Genomic DNA, 17,679 nt, shown 5'->3' with positions numbered 1-17,679 from the left:
GAAGGCCTGCGAACAACCACATGCCTCTGGAGTCAGACAGCCCCTAAGGGGATTTTTCAGAGGGTCCAGAAAGCATTTATTCCTGAGTCCTGAGCAGGAGCCAGCCGAGGAAAATACATCGGCAAAGGCTGCTTTCTTCATTCCCAGCTCCCCAGCCCTCCATCCACGGCAGTGCAGCGGCCGACTGACCTGGCAGGCTTCCAGACACAAATACTGCAAAACTGGTTATAAAGCCAAACCTGATCTCTTTATTCCTTCCCTCCTCCCCACTCCCTGCTTCCTGATAGTTTAGTAAATAATCAAATTTAGATGCATTGTGTTTGAATGAGAAACCTCAGAATTAAACAATTAAACGTTTGTTCCCCCTTAGGACTTTCATGTGGGAAAATGTCCTATTATTTAGGGGCCACCTCTTGGCTTCATCGATTCCCTCTCGAGTGGGCTGCTCCATACTGTCTGCTTTGAGAAAGGCCTTGGAACAGACATGAGGAGAGCCAAGCTGCTGCTACGAGGCTGGGTGCCCCATGCGAGCCCCTGGCCTCTCCAGCACTCAGGCATCTCATCTGTAAATGTAGGAGTGAGGACTGGTGGTGACTGAGTTCCCTTTTAGCTCTCCTATGTATCATTCTAATCTCTGACCTGCTCAATCACTTAAAAGTAAGAATTAACAATACTGAGACTTACTGTGTGCTTGGAAGGGCACTAAGAGTTTTACATATGTTCTTTCACGTAGCTCTTACAGAAAGAAAATGAGGCAGGATCCTTCTACTTCAGGTAGTATTTGGTGCAGCTTCTTACACAGAATTCCCTGAACAATAGTGGCTTAGGTAAGAGAGAAGTTTCTCCCCACTTCCCCACTGGGGGCTTTCAAGTAAAAAAAGAAATAGAAGTTTTTCTCCTATGTGAAAAACAAAACATCTGGAGGTGGGCCAGGCCGCTGTTGTTTTGATGGCTCCACAATGTCATTAAGACGTCTATCTTTCTCCTTCACCATCCTTGGCATGGAACGTCAAGGTTACTTCTTGGTCCAAGATAGCAGCAGTAGCTCTGGTCGTCACATCTCTGTTTCAGGTAGCAGAAAGCAGGAAGGGAGCCATCTTCTTTTATTCCTAGAAATCCCAACAATACTTCTGCTTACATTTCATTGGTCAGGACTCACATGTGTTGCATTCATATCTAGCTGCAAAGAGAGGCTGGGAAATGCAGTCTTACCGTTTCCCAGACACAATGGAACACAGGTAAATTTTTGAGTTCTGTCATAAGGCAAAGAAATGAGAGTAGATATTAGAGTAGATACCACCAGTTTCCTCACATTACCTTTGACCGGTGAGGAAGCAGGATACACAGTGGTTAAACAACCAGCCTTTTACTTTTTTATTTTTAATTTATTTTTTATTTCAATAGCTTTTGGGGAACTGGTGGGTTTTGGTTACATGGATAAGTTCTTTAGTGGTGATTTCGGAGATTTTGGTGCACCCAGGCAGTGTACACTGCACCCAATGTGTAGTCTTGTGTCCCTCACTCCTCCCATCCGCCGAGTCCCCAGAATTCATTTTATCATTCTTTTGCCTTTGCATCCTCATAGCTTATCTCCCACTTAGAAGGGAGGACATACGATGTTTGGTTTACCATTCCTGAGCTACTTCACTTAGAATAATGTTCTCCAGCTCCGTCCAGTTTGCTGCAAATGCCATGATTTTGTTCTGTTTTATGGCTGAGTAGTGTTCTGTAGTGTATTACAACACATCGTCTTTATCCACTTGATGACAACCAGCCTTTTAGAGATGTGTGCTTGCTTGGTGACTGAGGCAGGTGTGGACCCGGGAAGTCTGCAGCCAGAGCCTGTGCTCTTACGTGCTGAGCCATTTGTCCTCCCTGGCGTTCCCTTGCTGCTGCTTTTTCCTTTTTATCAGAAGCTTCATGCAGTCTCCCTGGCTCTAAATTTAGTTTGCTCTCTGTATCAGGAAAGCCTTATTGAGGCTTCTTGTTCAACTATCTCCAAAATGCAGGAAAATTGGGCAGGACTATGAGGCCACAGTGTGACTGCCCTTCAGCTGGGGTCCTCCTGTCACCTGTGGAAGGCATAGTGCATAGTACACCTGTGGAGTCTCTCCTGGCCCCCATGCTCAGTCCTCATTCCAGATATCCTTGGCTCCGCCCCAGTTCCACATCCCTTACTTCCATCCACCATGTTCCCAAACACTCTAGAGAGCTCTCAATTCTGGTCCTTGCCAAATCCTGGAATAAATTCTTGCTTCTGTTCTTGAGATGTTCTTATTTGAGAAGATGAAGAGATAATTTTTCTTACTGTAAAATTTTAGGGCAGAGTGTGGTGGCTCACACCTGTAATCCCAGCACTTAGGGAGCCTGGGGTGGGTGGATCATGAAGTCAGGAGATGGAGAACATCCTGGCTAGCATGGTGAAACCCCATATCTACTAAAATACAAAAAATTAGCCAGGTGTGGTGGCATGCACCTGTAGTCCCAGCTACTGGGGAGGCTGAGGCAGGGGAGTCGCTTGAAGAAGTTGGGAGGCCGAGGTTGCAGTGAGCGAGATCACACCATTGCACTCCAGCCTGGATGACAAGAGCAAAACTCCATCTCAAAAAAAAAAAAATTTTTTAGGTGGCAGGGTTTTCCCCCCTTTTTGTAAGTTGGGGATGCTTCCCAAATTAAGTCCTTAAAATCACATTATGAAGGACTCCTAGTCAGGCTGGTTTGTCACTAAAGCCACTGCCAGGAGCTGTCTCTTCCCTGTTGCTTCCTGTCAACTCAGTGTGGTCTAAGAGCTAGGCATGCAGAATGTGTTAGCGGACCAGCAGCATCTGCATTACCTGGGAGTTATTAGAAATGTAGGATCTCTGCACCCCACACCCGCTCCCTGCCTCCACCTCCTCCTGGACCTACTAAATCAGAATCTGCAGTGTTAACAGGGTCCCCAGGTGATTCTTACATACATCACAGGCTTGCAAAACACTGACCCAGAACATTTGAGTACTTGGATTTCTAATGAGTAATTATGAACTGAAAAAGTTCATCTAAGAGTATGCTTCTTAAATTCATTGTTTGTTTTAGATGAAACTGAACTGAGGAAAAGAGAGGAAGTAAAAATTAGGTACTGAAGTTTAAAAATTCCTGTTTACAGTACAGTCCTCATGATCTATCCAGTGTATTATACACATGTCAGCAGTTCATTGACTGACTGATGTTAGGATGGGGAACCAGACAAGAGTAGAGAGAAATTCTCATGCTTACATTTTATCTTAAGATTCCCTTGTAAATTTACCCAAGTCAGTGCACTTAAGTCTCCAAATGGCTTTTGCAAACCAGATAAGCTTTGCATTTGAGGTTCATGTAATTGGCCAGTTTTGCCAGGAGACTGCCAACAGCACAGTTATCTAAACAACTATTTTAGTTTAAGGATACAATCTAGATTTAAAAGCCAACATATGACTCACTTGAAGATTGTTAAAAGCTCAGAGGAGAAAGCTGTTGTACTCTCAGTCTCTCTATTTTTGTACCCTATCATGGTTCAGACACCTGAAAGAACAACAGAGCTATTTATTTCTGTGAGCCCAGGCTTGAATTGTAGACAGCCTCAAAGAATCTCACTTGACACTTTAAAAATACTTCCCCACCCCAGATTCTTCATGAACCGAGAGGCTCATGCAGAGGTTATATACTTAGGCAGGCAGCAGGATGTAGTGGTTAAAGCATGGGTTTAAACCCAACCTTTATCAACTCTGCAAGGTGGGGAAAATAACCTTCTGTCTCTAGGGCTGTCATGATGATTGAATAAAGACTCAGCCAGATGGTGGCTGCCCTGTCATAAGTGCTATGGAAGTGTTTACTGTTACTACATCTCCTTTATAATACTTAAACAGCTGGCCCCCTCTTTTTATTTTGCACATGAGGACAGGGAGAAGAAGAGGTTCAAGGTCTGTCTGCTGCCCGGCCTGGCAGGGATCCTTCTGGCCAGCACCCCTGCTCTCCCAGGGCAGCTCTGTGCTGAGTCAGCCCCTGCGCAGCAGCTGTGTGGGAATTCTTTCCCTCCCACTCCATTTCACACAAATGTCCTTGGGTCCCCAGGTGGGGCCAACGACAAGAACAGAAGCTGAGGTTGATTGAGGTCCTGATTGCTTTTTCTACATCCACAACCCTCCTCCCCCTCTGCTTACCTGGAGCTAATTTCACCTTTTCACCCTGGGTGGGTTGTGTATGGTCTGGGATCTTGCTGGAAACCCAGCCGGTCTGTGACATCTGAGAGACAAGGATGGCAACCTCAGCTGTTATTAACAGCAGAACACTTCTAAGTGACTACACTCAAAGCTACTCCTTCCCCAGGGTTTTGATAATTCCTCCCACCAATTATAGCACTTTACTGAGATTAACTAATTAATCCTCACCATATACCCCAGAGACAAAATTAAAGATAATTCTTTCATAATCGTAAAGCACCTTTTATCTAAGGATTACTAACACTGATGCATTTGTCTCCCATGACAACATCGCAGGTTTCAGAGATGACAAGGAAAATCTTCATTACCATTTCAAGAACTGGGAACAAAGAAAAATCCCATTCCAGGACACAGGGAGGAAATGCTCATAGTTGAATAGAAACTGTTAAAGATTACCATGGGAATGCACCTGTGAACTTCCAGGGGGCTGTGCCCCCCATCAGGTCAGTTTTCTTTATGTCATTCACAATTTCCAGGGATCATGTCCATGATAAAGAACAAGAACTTTTTCACAGGCTACTGAAGCATATGTTTGACTTCCTAAAGAGCCAGCCGGGCACAATGGCTCACACATGTAATCCCAGCGTTTTGGAAAGCTGAGGCGGGTGGATCACCTGAGGTCAGGGGTTCAAACTAGCCTGGCTAACATGGTTAAACCCCATCTCTACTAAAAATACAAACATTAGCCAGGGGTGGTGGCAGGTACCTGTAATCCCAGCTACTTGGGAGAATGATCCAGGAGAATCACTTGAACCTGGAAGGCGGAGGTTGTAGTGATCGGAGATCCTGCTGTTGCACTTTAGCCTGGGGGACGAGAGCAAGATGTTGTCTCAAAAAAACAAACAACAAAAAAAAACCCCTTCTATTTTCTACTCTCCCACTCATCTCCATCACGCTGGTTCCCTGTCGCCTCTATTTGTCAAAGTTCTGTTTGTGATCTAGATGAAATGGAGCCAAATGCTACGGGAAGGAGAGAACTTGAAAAAGACTTTATAAACTGAGAACCCTTAAAGAGTAGACGGGGAGAGGCAGGGTGGACGATGGGAGAGAGGAGGTGAGAGAAGTCAGTCTGCCAAAGTTCTGGAATTCACATTTGGGGTAATCGAAGGGAATTGAGCCACTGTGCCCGGCTGGCTCTTTAGGAAGTCAAACATATGCTTCAGTAGCCTGAGGGGTCTGCACTCTGTGGCCCAATATTAGGTTTGCTATGATGTCTTTGTAATTCCCTTGGCCGCAGATTAATTTTACTCGACTTGACAGCATAGACAACTGCTGCTACACTGCAGCCGAGACTGGGAACTACATCACTGTGCATTATACCGTGGGTGCTTCATAAAGGTGGATCTCAAAAACACTCATGGAGGCACACATGGTCATTTTGGATACACTTCTCTCATTTTGGCCAAGCAGTTGCATAATGCATTTGTTGTAAGATTATTAGTGCTAACCACATGGCTGCGTGCTGATAGTGATTTGCTGGCTTCTCATCATGACTGACACCTGTGACTGGGGCCCAGTGCCCTGGGCCTGCAGGATCTGGGGCTGGTGACTTTGCTGTAGCCAACAAGCAGCTTGACAGGAGCGTTCTCCAGACCTCTTGGGAATAGGAGTGTCAGAAGGAGAAGCTCTTTCTCAACTCCAAATTCAAGAAAGAGAGGTGAACAAATAGGTAAAAATAAATTTGACACTTTCTCCGGATTTAAAATGGGCCCATAGGTGCATGATCTCATTTGAGCCTCATGACAAGCAGAGGCTGCACAGGGAATGAATACCTCTTATTTTGCCAGCCCAGTATCCCTTTCTTTTAGATACTGACTTTTCCCCCATTGTGTTCTGGTGGGGCTGCCAGTCACAGAACAGTCCTGCCTCTCCGATCCCTTCCCTCCCCTGCCCCCAACGTTGGGCATATGGTTCGGGCCAGGCCACTGAGTTCTTCTTGCTGGAAGTTTGAGTCTTATGGAGAGATGCTCTGGGGGAGAAAGATGTTGGAGCTGTGTAAAGAGAATGCCCAGAGCCTGGCTGTTCAGCTCTTCCTTCCATTCTGTGAGTTATTTTAGTTTCCTTCCTGTAAAATTGCCTGAGTTCATGTGGACTCCTGTCTACCAAAGAAGCCCAAATTTTAAATACTCCTTAGTTTCAAATTGCCAGGAGATGAGCCCAGGTCCTCTTATCCCAAATCAGTGATTCTTGAGGATACTAGGTAAATGCAGAGTCGCATGGGAACTTTAAGGAAGGAAAGAGAGAGAACCAAGAAAAGAAGTTGAACAATGCTAGCACTGAAGCTTTTTTTTTTTTTTTTTTTTTTTTAAAGAAGCCAAGCATCTTTCCAATGCATAGTGTCAGGATTCATCCCTGGAAATGCACTTCATGTGTAATGGCAGTTGTATGAATTGGCATGCATCCGAGTTCACCCACAGCTGGCATGATCAGGCCAAGCCTCTTTAATTTTATTCTTGTTATGCTTTCGTAGGATATGTGTTTGCTGGTAGGCTGATTCTTAAGTGTATTTACCTATGGGTCTTTGTTTTCTAGACTCTACTGATTTGGCAAACAATCAAAAGTAGCTTGTACAGTTCAGATGGAGAGGGCAGGAGGTTGGTGGGAGTGGTTAGCAAAAATTTAGCAGCAGGTAAAATTTTGGCAGGTAAGAGAAATCTTTTCAGGTAGCATATATGCTAAAACATATGACTTCACTTTTTACTGCTTCATACCAAATACAATTCCAGATTCTGTGCTCATGAATTATATGTTAAAGGCACAAGGCTCTCTCTCCCTCTTGAGGCTGTTCTGGTACTTTCTGCAATGGCATGAAATTAAGTATGTAAGATTTCTTTTGTGAGCAGGATCTCTTTTAGGTAAAACTAAGAGGTCCCAAACTCCTGAACTGTTAGCCTGTTTAGATCATTTCCAGCCCAGGACTTACATCCTAAAGGAAGTAAGAGGTAATCTCAAGGCTTTTGGAGTTTCTCATACATGATACTTGAATGATTGAGTGAATGAATGAATGGGATAAAGAGTGAGAGGAAGCCTAGAAGCCTAGAATTCTGGAACTAAAAGGGAACCTGGTGGTCACCCAATACCACCCTGCACTACTTATCTATAGCTGCATAACAGATCACTTCAAATCTCAGTAGCTCAAAACAACAATAATCAATTACTATTTCTCTCATGGTTTCTCTGGGTCAGGAGTTCAGAGCAACTTGGCTGGATGGTCCTGGCTCAGGGGCTCTCATATGGTTGCAGTCAGATGTCAGCTGGGCTGCAGTCATCTGAAGGCTTGACTGGGGCTGAGGGCTCTGATTCCCAGGTGGCTCACTTATATAGCTTGGCCAGTTGGCATGGGCTGTTTGTTGATGGGAAGTTTCAGTTCCTCTCCATGTGGGCCTCTTCACAGAGCTGTGAGTGTCCTCCAGCATGGCAGACAGCTTTCTACTGGGCAAGTGATGTAAGAGAACAAGGCAGAAGCTGCAATGTCTTTTATGACCCAGTGTTGGATGTCACATACTTAAGCAGCCTTCTCTTGTTCAGGCAGCCCTGGTATGATGCGGGAGGGAACTACACAGGTGCAAGTGTGAGGCCAGGATCACCAGCACTATCTTGGAGGCTAACTACCATAACCCCTTCCCTTTCTTTTTCTTCCGGTTTCATTGAGGTATAATTACCAAACAAAATTGTGTCTATTTAAGGTGTATAATGTGATGACTTGATAAGTATATATATTTTGAAATGATTACTACAGTCAAGTTAGTTAGCCCATATATCATTCACATAGTTATTATTCGTGTGTGTGTGTGTGTGGTGAAAACATTTAAGAGCAACTCTCTTAGCAAATTTCAAGTATTCAATACAATATATATATTTCACTGCACTTTAGGTTCTGGGGTACATGTGTAAAACATGCAGGATTGTTGCGTAGGTACATACATGGCAATGTGGTTTGCTGCCTCCATCCCCTCTATCACCTATATCTGGCATTTCGCCCCATGTTATCCCTCCCCAACCTCCCTACCCCCTTCTGTCCCTCCCCATTCCCCCCCCTACAGACCCTGGTGTGTGATGCTCCCCACCCTGTGTCCATGTGTTCTCATTGTTCCACACCTACCTATGAGTGAGAACATGTGGTGTTTGATTTTCTGCTCTTGTGTCTGTTTGTTGAGAATGATGGTTTCCAGATTCATCCATGTCCCTGCAAAGGACACAAACTCATCATTGTTTATGGCTGCATAATATTCCATGGTATATATGTGCCACATTTTCCTTGTCCAGTCTATCAACAATGGGCATTTGGGTTGGTTCCAGGTCTTTGCCATTGTAAACAGTGTCACAGTGAACATATGTATGCATGTGTCTTTATAATAGAAAGATTTATAATCCTTTGGATATATACCCAGTAATGGGATTGCTGGGTCAAATGGAATTTCTATTTCTAGGTCCTTGAGGAATCGCCACACTGTCTTCCACAATGGTTGAACTAATTTACACTCCTACCAACAGTGTAAAAGTGTTCCTATTTCTCCACATCCTCTCCAGCATCTATTGTCTCCAGATTTTTTAATGATCGCCATTGGCGTGAGATGGTATCTCAATGTGGTTTTGATTTATATTTCTCTAATGACCAGTGATGATGAGCATTTTTTCATATGTTTGTTGGCCTCATAAATGTCTTCTTTTGAAAAGTGTCTGTTCATATCTTTCACCTACTATTGAATGGGGTTGTTTGTTTTTTTCTTGTAAATCTGTTTTAGTTCTTTTAGATTCAGGATATAAGCCCTTTGTCAAATGGGTAGATTGCAAAATTTTTTCCTCATTCTGTTGGTTGCCAGTTCACTCTAATGATTGTTTCTTTTGCTGGGCAGAAGCTCTGGAGTTGAATTAGATCTCATTTGTCTATTTTGGCTTTTGTTGCCAATGCTTTTGGTGTTTTAGTCATGAAGTCCTTGCCTATGCCTATGTCCTGAATGGTTTTGCCTAGGTTTTCTTCTAGGGTTTTTATGGTGTTAGGTCTTATGTATGAGCCTTTAATCCATCTGGAGTTAATTTTACTGTGAGGTGTCAGGAAGGAGTCCAGTTTCTGCTTTCTGCACATGGCTAGCCAGTTTTCCCAACACCCTTTATTAAACAGGGAATACTTTCCCCGTTTCTTGTTTTTGTCAGGTTTGTCAAAGATCAGATTGTAGATGTGTGGCGTCACCTCCGAGGCCTCTGTACTGTATCGTTGGTCTATATCTCTGTTTTGGTACCAGACCACATGGTTTTGATTACTGTAGCCTTGTAGTATAGTTTGAAGGCAGGTAGCATGATGTCTCCAACTTTGTTCTTTTTGCTTAGAATTATCTTGGCTATATGGGCTCTCTTTTGGTTCCATATGAAGTTTAAGGTGATTTTTTTCCAGTTCTGTGATGAGGGTCACAGGTAGCTTGATGGGGATAGTGTTGAATCTGTAAATTACTTTGGGCAGTATGGCCATTTTCACAATGTTGATTCTTCCTAACCATGAGCATGGAATGTTTTTCCATCTGTGTTCTCTCTTATTTCCTTAAGCAGTGGTTTGTAGTTCTCCTTGAAGAGGTCCTTCACATCCTTTGTTAGTTGTATTCCTAGGTATTTTGTTCTCTTTGTAGCAATTGTGAATGGCAGTTTGTTCTTGATTTGGCTCTCTTTAAGTCTGTTATTGGTGTAGAGGAATGCTTGTGATTTGTGCACATTGATTTTATATCCTGAGACTTTGCTGAAGTCGCTTATCAGTTTCAGGAGATTTTGGGCTGAGATGATGGGGTCTTCTAGCTATACAATCATGTCATCTGCAAATAGAGACAATTTGACTTCCTCCTTTCCTAATTGAATACACTTTATTTCTTTTTCTTGCCTCATTGCTCTGGCTAGAATTTCCAATACTATGTTGAATAGGAGTGGTGAGAGAGGGCATCCTTATCTAGTGCCAGATTTCAAAGGGAATGCTTCCAGTTTTTGCCCATTTAGTATGATATTGGCTGTAGGTTTGTCATAAATAGCTTTTATTATTTTGAATTACCTTCCGTCAATACCTAGTTTATTGAGAGTTTTTAGTATAAAGGGCTGTTGAATTTTGTTGAAGGCCTTCTCTGCCTATCTGTTGAGATAATCGTGTTTTTTGTCTTTGGTTCTGTTTATGTAGTGGATTACATTTATACATTTGCATATGTTGAATCAGCCTTCCCTGCCTGGGATGAAGCCTGCTTGATCGTGATGGATAAGCTTTTTGATGTGCTGTTGCAATCAGTTTGCCAGTATTTTATTGAAGATCTTTGCATCTATGTTCATCATGGATATTGGCTTGATGTTTTCTTTTCTTTTGAGTCTCTGCCAGGTTTTGGTATCAGGATGATGTTGGTATCATAAAATCGTTTTGGAAGGATTCCCTCTTTTTGGATTGTTTGGAATAGTTTCAGAAGGAGTGGTACCAGCTCCTCTTTGTATGTCTGATGTCTGGTAGAATTCAGCTGTGAACCAATCTGGACCTGGGCCTTTTTTGGTTGGTGGGCTATTAATTGCTGCGTCAATTTCAGCCCTTGTTATTGGTCTATTCAGGGTTTCACCTTCTTCCTGGTTTAGGCTTGGGAGGGTGCAAGTGTCTAGTAATTTATCAATTTCTTCCAGGTTGACTGGTTTATGTGCATAGATTTGTTTGATACAATATTATTAATTATAGTCACAATGCTATACATGAGGTCCTCAGAATATATTCATCTTATAACTGAGAGTTTGTACCCTTTGATCAACATCTCCCAATGCCCCCCACCTTCTGTCTATGAGTTCTCTGTGAGTTTGACATTTTTGGATTATACATATAAATGAGATCATACAGTATTTGTCTTTCTCTGACTTATTTCATGTAGCATAGTGCCTTCCAGACTCATCTTTGTTGTTACAAATCATAGAATTTCTCCTTTTTATGGCAGAATAATGTTCCATCATATAAGTATATCACATTTCCTTTATCCAAATCCTTTTTCTTAAAATAAGGCTTTAAAACGTATCATGAAATGTTTTAAGACAGATACAAAGGATAAAAGAAATAAAATAGATACATATATACCCACCACCCAGGTCAGTAAATAAAATACTATCAATTTGGTTGATCCCCTGCCCTGACCATGTATCTGCCCTGATTGCATATCTCTCTTCCTTCTTCCCTTTATCCTTAGGAAACCATGTTCCAAATTTTGTGTTTAGGCTGCTTTTGTTCATGCTTCCATTACAAGTTTATGTATCTCTAAATACATGTGGTGTTATTTGGCATATTTTGAAACTTTCTGTATGGCATCATCCTGTATGATTCTTTTGCAACCTACTCTTTATTCAGAACTGTATCTGTGGGATCCATCTGTGCTAATCTGCATAGCTCTGATGTATTTTTTATTTATATTTTTATCTTTCAAAGACAAGGTCTTACTCCGTAGCCCAGGCTGGAGTGCAGCAGGGCAATCATAGCTCACTGCAGCCTCAAACTCCTGAGCTGAAGCAGTCCTCCTGTGTCAACCTCCCAAGTATCTGGGACTACAAACTAACTCATTTATTTTACTGACTCTACAGGTGGTCCCCACCTTACAGTGGTTTGACTTTGGATTTTTTACGTTAGGATGGTATGAAGGCAATATACATTCAGTATGTTCCTTGACTTACGATGAAGTTACATCCAGATACACCCATTATAAATTGAGACTATTGTAAGTTGAAAATGCACTCTTGACTTACGATATTTTCAGCCCAATAATGGGTTTATCAAGATGTAACCCCATCATAAGTTGAGGAGCATCTGCATAGTCTTTCATTGTATGAACCTAGTATTTCAATGTTCATACAATGAAAGATATATGCAGATAGTATAGTGAACATATACAGTATATATTATATAGTATATATAAAATAGTATGTATACTGTCATATATACTATATATTCATACTATGCAGATAGTATAGTATTTCCATTCACTTTATCAAGATCACACATCTGGCTAGTGAATTATAGACTGTATGGAGAGCTAGCATTTATAATATTCTTCCCCAAAGCCTTAGAAAGCAGAAATTATCATTAGTATTTGATTTCAGAAGGAAACCAATGTCATACTGCCAAGGTGAGCAGGTCCTCTCCATGCCCTGGCTTCTCCTGTTGTGCCCTTTTACTGGGTGACCATGCCATGGAAAGAGAATGGAACCTAATCAAATCTAATCAGTATTTATTAAGCATCTCCCATATGCAAAGCGCTGTGGCAAGTGAGTAACTCACAGGGACCCAGTCACTGATCCAGGGACTTACAATCTGGTCAGGAGTAAGGCAGAGCCATTGAGGAGTTTGAGAGAGGAAAAGGAGCTGTGGAGTTTGGGATGTGTGTGTGTGAGGACACGTTCTGCTCAGGGGATCAGGAAGGTCCTCGTGATATTTGAGAGCCCATCAGGCAGTCTGGGGGAAGTTTTCCAGGGGCAAGGAACTGTTTAAACAAAAGCACACAGGCTGGGTTGGGCACAGTAATCCTAGCACTGTGATTACACCTGTAATCCCAGCACTTTGGAAGGCCAAGGCAGGTGGATCACCAGAGGTCAAGCGTTCAAGACCAGCCTGGTCAACATGATGCAACCCTGTCTCTATTAAATTACAAAAATTAGCCAGGTGTGGTGACACGCACTTGTAGCCCCAGCAACTCGGGAGGCTGAGGCAGAAGAAGTGCTTAAGCCTGGGAAGCAGAGGTTGCAGTGAGCCGAGATCACACCACGGCACTCCAGCCTGGGTGGCAGAGCAAGACTTCATCTCAAAAAAAAGAGAAAAAAAGAGAAAAAAAAAAAGCACACAGGCTGGAAAGCACAAGGCATGCTTAAGGTACAGGCAAGAATTGAGTTTGATTGGAGGGAGGTTGGGTGGGCTGTGGGAGGTGAACCTGGATCCACCATCCAGCTGCTTCTATGAAAGAGCAGTAATGGCAGCCAGGCACATGGGACCCCCAGGTTACAGGAACTGCAGGTAGAAAACTTGTAGGAGTCAGTAAAATCATTCTTGCTTTAATCACCTTTTAAAATGTTAGTGCAAAGTCTGTGTCACTGTATTTGGGTAGGGTTTCTGAACGGTATAGAGCCTTATATGAAAAGCAATTCAGGAGGTTGTGAAAGACACTATCATCTTAGAAGTCCTTTTCCAGAGCCACTGTTACCTCTTGTGGAGCTGGGATCATGTGTGTCCGTTCACAGACCCTGACAGACATGGCTACCTTTCAAGCTTAGCATCAGTTCCTTCCAGCAGAATTTCATAGCTCTCTGAATTTCTTCACAATCTTAAGCTTATAAACTTTATAACTTGACTGGTCTTCTTCAGAAAAAGCCTTATTCATTGTTAGGTCCCCCTTGTGTCCCCTGCCAGGCACAGGGGGCAGGTGCTCACACACATTTGGGGAATGAATAGCAGATGCTGGGCAGGACTAAGGAATGAATTCCTTAATGCTGTATGCAGCGTATGCGGTGACTGCTGTGGAGCAGCTGTGCACAGGATAGCCAAGACAGGATGCCCATGTGACTGCCCTGTGCTGACGTGCCCGGATGCCAGGAAGAGCTACTGAAATTCTTCTTTCTTTTCTTTTTTTTTGGGATGGAGTCTCACTTTGTTGCCCAGGCTAGAGTGCGATGGCATGATCTCAGCTCACTGCAACCTCTAACTCTCAAGTTCAAGCGATTCTGCTGCCTCAGCCTCCCAAGTTGCTGGGATTATAGATACCTGCCAGCACGCCCAGTTAATTTTTGTGTTTTTAGCAGAGACAGGGTTTTACCCTGTTGACCAGGCTGGTCTTGAACTCCTGACCTCAGATGATTTGCCTGCCTCAGCCTCCCAAAGTATGATTTTGAAGAAAATACATTTTCTTCAAAAGTGTAGATTTTTAACGGCAGCATGAAATTCCACCATGTGGAATTGCAGCTTGTCATGTACCCGGGAGGAAGAAGAGACCAGATTTGGTGGACAGCTACCAATACTGGTTGTGCTATGCCCCCTCAAGTAGAAAATGCCACGAGAAGGCCAATCACTTAAAAAGGGCTAGGCGTGAGCCACCGCGCCTGGCTGAGTTCCTGAAACTCTGCATTAATTTAGATCCACACTCAGCTGCTGTCACAGAGACTTGGCCTCTACAACATAGTGGTTTATTTCTCTTTCACGGCAGAGTCCCAGGCAGTCTGCAGCTTGGCTTGCTAGAGTTGTCAGAGACCTAGGCTCCTTGTACTCTGTGGCTCTGCAATCCTAGGGGGTGTCACCTTACACATAAACTGCTCCATCACATCCATATTCTAGGCAAAAAGAAGGGGGAGAAGAGGAAGGGAAGAAGGACATGATCCTTGTATTAAGGGCACATCTTAGAGGTGCACACCTCCCTTCTGCTCACACCCTGTTAGCCAGAACCTCGTCATGTGGCTACGCCTCACTGCAAAGGAAGATGGGAGATGTGTACTCTTTATTCTGGTTGACCAGTAGCAAGTACATGATCCAAATTATTGATTAGTCCATAGAAATAATCCATAGAAAGGGAGAGTAGATATCTGTGAACAACTTGCCATTCCCACCACAAGCTGATTTTACCTAATGTAGCTCAGTGCATGTACCCAAGAAGGCAGAGAGGCAGATAGTCTAGTCTGGTTGGATAGAAAGGATTTATTTGAACACGTTTCAGTGTTAGTGCTTAAAGCCACAGCCTACAATACTGTGGCACAGCACCAAAAGTAGCATTGTCTTCAAATGCAAAGATCAGTGGCTGTTCTTACTAGCTTGGGTTGGTCATTACGAATCTTCCACCACCTCCCAAGAGTAAAGGAAACGGTCTAGTGCATCATGACCTTAAGAGCAACAGTGACGTGAAGGGGGAGAAATAGCATTTCAGGACTTGTGTACGTGTATGATTGGACGTATCCTTTTTTAAGTGATTGGCCTTCTTCTGACATTTTCTACTTGAGGGGGCACAGCACAACCAGTATTGGCAGTTGTCCACCAAATCTGGTGTCCTCTTCCTCCAGTGTATGAGACTAGCTGCAGTTCCAAATGGTAGACTTTCATGCTGCCATTAAAAATTTATGCTTTTGGGTTGGGTGTGGTGGCTCACGCCGGTAATCCCAGCACTTTGGGAGGCCGAGGAGGGCAGATCACCTGAGGTTGGGAGTTTGAGACCAGCCTGATCAACATGGAGAAACCCTGTCTCTACTAAAAATACAAAATTAAATGGGTATGGTGGTGCATGCCTGTAATCCCAGCTACACAGGAGGCTGAGGCAGGAGAATGGCTTGAACCTGGGAGGCTGAGGCTGAGGCTGCAGTGAGCCGATATCGCAGCATTGCACTCCAGCCTGGGCAACAAGAGTGAAACTTGGTCTCAAAAAAAATTTTTCTTTTTTACACTTTTGAAGAAAATGTATTGAAGTAGGGAAATGCTCACGATATAACAATAAGTGCAACAAAGCAGAATATTCAGGGCCTTCTGTGATCTGAGTCCCTCCAACCCACAGCTCGGACACCATTTCCAATCACGTTGCCCCTTATTCACACCACTCTAGCCACCCTGGACTCCTGACTGTTTCTCCAACATGTCCAGTCTTGGCAGCCCTGGGACTCTGCTCTTGCTGGTCCCCTCTGTCTGAAACAGTGCCCTGAGCTACTGCACAGCTGCTCCTTCAGTTTCTTCAGTGTCTGTTTGCATCTCACTTTATCAGCAAGATGGTCCCTAACTAGTCCAAATAAAGACAGTACCCCGCCTCACCCAACCTGCTGTACCCCGTGCTCCAGGCCCTTTACCCTGCCTTATTTTTCTCTATACTGTTTATTGCTGCCTGGCACATGATATACACTCATGTTCATTTATCCTCTATCTTCCCATGAGGAGTGCAGCTCCCTAGGACAGGAACTTCGTTCATTGCTGTATTGGCAACACGTGGCAGGCCATCAATCAATACTGTGAGAACGATGGATAAGACAGGTGACTATAATCAACAATCATCTAAGTCTTTTGTACGAAAACCTCATACAAACAAACAAGGAGGTGGTGTACCAAATGTTGCTGTGTTGCTCTTGGATGGCTGGATTGTTGATGATTTTGATTTTTTCATTATACAGTTTTGAAACTTCGAAATATATTTTAATGACAGAGAAATCAATATATTGTTATTATTTTTTAAATTCCATTAATTACAAAAATCACTAATACCTGTGCTGGCCAAATGTTCAGAATTGTAGAACAATTTTTTTTTAGGAGATAGAGTCTTGTGCTGTCACACAGGCTGGAGTGCAGCAACGTGATCAGAGCGCATTGCAGCCTCTGACTCCTGGGCTCAAGTGATCCTTCTGTCTTGGCCTCCCGAGAAGCTGGGATTAGAGGTGTGTACCACCATACCCTGCTGATTTTTTAATTTTAATTTTTTTACAGACGAGATCTCCCATGTTGCCCAGGCTGGTCTTGAATGCCTGACCTCAAGCTATCCTCCCAAAGTGCTGGGATTATAGGCATGAGCCATCACACCTGGCTGCAATTCTATTTTTTTTTTTTTAGAAGTTCTCACTTTTTCCGTATGACAAATCTGGCGACTCTTCCACAGAGCTCCATTTTATCAGCTACTGCCTCCTGGTATTTCCTTCCTCTGCCTGTTCCACTTCAACAAGCACTTTGAGGCTGCGGAATTTCTTTCTGGGCTCTACTCTGTTTACAAAGGTGGCTTATTACTCTCTGTATCTAGTGTGTTTGGCCCAGTGCCAGAGAGATCTGCCAAGCCTTCCTCCTTCTCCTCCTCCTCCTCCTCTCCAGCCCAGCCTCTTCCTGGCGTTTCTTCCTGGGACCAGCAGTACCAGGTGCTGGGAGAGATGAGGGAGAGGACTTTCAAGTTCCCTGAGCCCTCCACAGCAGAAGGTGAAGGTTACTTGAGGGGATTAGCTGAAAACAAAGGAGCCTAACTTGGGAAAATGCATGAATTCCCTGAAGAGAGTTTATCACAGGAGCTATCTCCAAAAAGTCCCACCTGCTCAGGGGTCTGCAGCTAGCCCTTAGAGGAAAACCTATCACAGCAGCTATGCAAGCTGAAAGATTCTTTTCTTAAAAGGGAAGTGACTCTTGGCTCAAAACCTTAGGGTTCCCTTTACTGGTCCCCTCGCGTTTCTTCCTGGCGTGGAGTATCCAGCTGCACGAGGTGAACAAAGGGTTATCATTTAGAACAGGCACTATTGTTTCACTTGCCACAGCACCTCATTTATTTAAAAATAATGATCTAAGTACAAAGAGTAGCACCATCCTCTTGAAAAGCAGACACATCCATAATGACCAGCGTGTGCACAGGCCTGGGCTTGAAGGAAGGAAATAATCAGAAACAACAGGATAATGCTCCTCCCTCAGGGCACGGAGAGTGGTGAGCATTTTCAAGGTGAGGTGGACGGCATTCAGTTATTATTTATAGAC

The 17,679-nt window shown here is 43.6% G+C and overlaps 2 long non-coding RNA genes across 3 annotated transcripts in view; one reads left to right on the top strand and one right to left on the bottom strand.

The window, feature by feature from the left end:
* The window catches only part of LOC118154559 (uncharacterized), a 220,356-nt gene that overhangs the window by 182,916 nt on the left and 19,761 nt on the right, over positions 1–17,679 (top strand). The window contains exon 2 of one of the 2 annotated variants that reach the window (XR_013518876.1): positions 4,515–4,681. This is a non-coding gene — a long non-coding RNA (uncharacterized LOC118154559). Of the gene's footprint in view, positions 1–4,514; positions 4,682–7,768; positions 7,891–17,679 lie in introns of those variants that run through there. The other variant, XR_004744588.3, reaches the window with a different exon arrangement.
* On the bottom strand, positions 619–7,672 carry LOC128932366 (uncharacterized). Its single transcript, XR_008482121.2, has 4 exons — positions 7,397–7,672; positions 4,945–5,042; positions 4,179–4,260; positions 619–1,109 (listed from the first exon to the last, which is right to left on the bottom strand). It is a non-coding gene; the product is annotated as an uncharacterized LOC128932366 (long non-coding RNA).

Source organism: Callithrix jacchus, chromosome 6 (genome assembly GCF_049354715.1).
Source record: "Callithrix jacchus isolate 240 chromosome 6, calJac240_pri, whole genome shotgun sequence".
Taxonomy (NCBI): domain Eukaryota; kingdom Metazoa; phylum Chordata; class Mammalia; order Primates; family Cebidae; genus Callithrix; species Callithrix jacchus.
Note: the sequence above shows the minus strand (reverse complement) of the source record. Positions and strands in the feature narration are given on the sequence as shown.